The following is a 1,969-nucleotide window of genomic DNA, read 5'->3' on the forward strand; positions in this document are numbered from 1 at the left end:
CATGTATATAGTTTTAAGAAATGAAATGTAACGAAATGTAATGTTTTTGTAAATAAGCACTGTATTGTACTGTAAAAATGATTCTTTTTTTGCACTGTTTATGACTTTTGGATCTGTCATTTTGCAATGTTTTATTGGAGAGTTTTGTTTTGTGAATAAAGTATATTTTTGAAATTTAAAAAAAAGATTGGTGGAACTGCAACTCAGCCCAGACAGTGGTCCGCTTCCTTTAAACAGACAGCATAAGTAATATTAGCATATTGGCAACACCTATTAACATTTCAATATTCTGCCTGATAAAATAATGCTGAAACCCGCAGATTACAAAGCAACTACTTTGACCATTGTGCAACTTAATCCCGGAGGATATTTTGCAAAACATTGATAGGGATTGATTTTAATCGCCACAACTATGAATGGTATGTATCTGATGGACCATCATTCGACACACTCAAATCCTTAGCTTTGCGCAGTGGCAGTATTGTAGTCGATGAGGTTTAACTGAGGCGTGATTATTGCTTATTGAAAACTTTTCCCAATACCTCGCTATGATGACTTGAAATATAGTCGGCAATGGCAATTTTTGATAGTCTCTGCGGAGACTGTGTTAATGTGCAAAAATAGATCTATCGTTTGAACTTTAACCTTTTTGTTTTTTCTAAAGGTTGTGTTAGTGATAAATTTCGTTCAATTGACTGAGGAGGTAACTAAGAATGTGGGCAGTATGGTTAATGTAGTCCACACGGGGAGTGAGGGGGGAGGAGAAAGGGGGGCAGGAGGAGGGGGGAGGAGAAAGGGGGGCAGGAGGAGGGGCAGAGGAGAAGGGAGGGGGGTAGGAGGATGAGGGGATGAGGCGGGAGGGGGAGGGGGGGGGGGGGAGGGGGGGGGGGGGGAGGGGGGAAGGGGGAGGGGGAGGGGGGAGGGGGAGGGGGAGGGGGGGGAGGGGGGAAGGGGGGAGGGGAGAGGGGGGAGGGGGAAAGGGGGGGAGGGGGAGGGAGGGGGGGAGGAGGAGGGGAGGGGGGAGGGAGGAGGGGAGGGGGGGAGGGGAGGGAGGGGGAGGAGGAGGGGAGGGGGGGAGAGGGAGGTGGGAGGGGGGGTGAGGGTCGTCTGACCTGACTGTCTGCCGCTCTGCCGCAGCTACATTCGCAGCTGGGTGTCCCTGGAGAGGGAGCACGCGTTGTCCGAGGCCACTGTGGAGGCCTTCCGTGCCTGCTGGGCACCGCAGAGCCTGGGGTGCATTGCCGACCCCTTTAATCACATTTTACTTTGATGTTTTATGGTTTCTTTCTACTTTACCTTTTGTTTTGGGCGCTTCACTTCTTCGGGGGACTGCCCTTTTTGATTTGTCCTCAGTTAATTTGATGTACTTTTTTTTAGTATATCCAATCAAAATCCCATCAAAGTTCCTACCAGACAGATATTACAGATCCAAGCTGACAAAACAGGCTCCCTACTTTCTGTCTTGGGCGCGATCTACGTGATCCAAGCTGATAGTGGCAGGCATTGCACCCACTCCAGTGGTTGATCTAATTTGCACCTTAGCCAAAAGGCCAAGATGGCGTTTATAAACATTGCTTCAAATGAAGCCTCAGTGTAACCTCATTGACTTCTATCAAGTGCAAGCTCAAAAACTACTCTTGATCTTAGCCAAAAGCTGCAAGAAGGTTAATGTTTTGCCAAAAAGATTTGTGGAACTGCAACTCAACACAGCCCAGACAGCGGTCTGCTGCCTTTAAACAAACAGCATAAGTAATATTAGCATATTGGCAACACCCATTAACATTTCAATATACTGCCTGATAAAATAATGCTTAATCCTGCAGAATTACAAAGCAAATACTTTGACCATTGTGCAACTTAATCCTGGAGGATATTTTGCAAAACATTGATAGGGGAGTGATTTTAACCACCACAACTATGAATGGTATGTCTGATGGACCATCATTCGACACACTCAAATCCTTAGCTT

The 1,969-nt window shown here is 46.4% G+C and overlaps 1 non-coding gene across 1 annotated transcript; it reads left to right on the forward strand.

Moving 5' to 3' along the window:
- Positions 1–461: 461 nt before the first annotated feature.
- Positions 462–602, forward strand: LOC144488385 (U4 spliceosomal RNA). Its single transcript, XR_013496572.1, has one exon. It is a non-coding gene; the product is annotated as a U4 spliceosomal RNA (small nuclear RNA).
- The last annotated feature ends 1,367 nt before the right edge of the window (positions 603–1,969 follow it).

The sequence above is a fragment of the Mustelus asterias genome, unplaced genomic scaffold, assembly GCF_964213995.1.
Source record: "Mustelus asterias unplaced genomic scaffold, sMusAst1.hap1.1 HAP1_SCAFFOLD_1505, whole genome shotgun sequence".
Lineage (NCBI taxonomy): Eukaryota > Metazoa > Chordata > Chondrichthyes > Carcharhiniformes > Triakidae > Mustelus > Mustelus asterias.